Raw genomic sequence first — 962 nt, 5'->3', positions numbered from 1 at the left:
CAGGTTTTAGGGATGTGAAGCCAGGGTAATTAGAAATACAACTAGGACTCACTAGACTGCCACTTTATTTAGAATAGCAGGTGTTAAAAAAGCACTCAGGAGGGCCAACTGCAGAGGGCTGCCCGCAGGAGGGAACACTTCACGTTAGCAAGACCAACAGTGGTGGATATCTTCCAGGAAGCAGGAACAGCATGTGCAAAAAGACTAAGGTACCAGAGGGCAAAGGAGGTTAGGATTATTTTGTGCTAGACATTCATATTGCCCAAGTCCACATATGTGTGGGTAGAAGGGGCAAGGGATAGTGGTGAGAGATGAGAATGGAAAGATCAACAGGATTAAGAGAGCATACGAACCTAATATATTATGCTCAGGACTTTGGATTTGATCATGTTGGCAGATAGAGAGCCCCTAGTAGGTATTAAGTAGGGGAGTGGTATGTTCTGACTTGTTTTAGATGGGTTAAAATAAAATCTGTAGTAAAGAGAGTAGGCTAGAGGCTGTAAGGTCCTAGGCTGGGAGAATAATGAGTTAAGAGGTTGTGGCAATAATCTAGGTGAGGTAGCAGAACCCTGAACTAATGAAGCGATAGTGGAGAGAAAGATACCTAGGAGGTAACATGGGGTGACAGAGAGGGAAGAGTCAGAGCTGCCTCCCAAGCCTGTGTCTTGTGTAACCTGGAAGACAGTGGTGCTATTCGCTGAGATAAGCAATATAAGCAGGGTGAAGTGGGGGTGGGGGTGACCGATAAATCCAGTTTGGGACTATGGATCTAGGGTGCCCATGACCTAGAAGAGAAGCTCTTCAATAGGCACTGGGACATGAGGCATCAAAGAACTAATAATAGTGCGGGCTGGCGCCATGGCTCACTCGGGAGAGTGTGGCGCTGGGAGCTCCGAGGCTGCGGGTTCGGATCCTATATAGGGATGGCCGGTGCGCTCAGTGGCTGAGCGTGGTGCGGACCA

Source organism: Galeopterus variegatus, unplaced genomic scaffold, assembly GCF_000696425.1.
Source record: "Galeopterus variegatus unplaced genomic scaffold, G_variegatus-3.0.2 Scaffold4931, whole genome shotgun sequence".
Taxonomy (NCBI): Eukaryota; Metazoa; Chordata; class Mammalia; order Dermoptera; family Cynocephalidae; genus Galeopterus; species Galeopterus variegatus.
Note: the sequence above shows the minus strand (reverse complement) of the source record.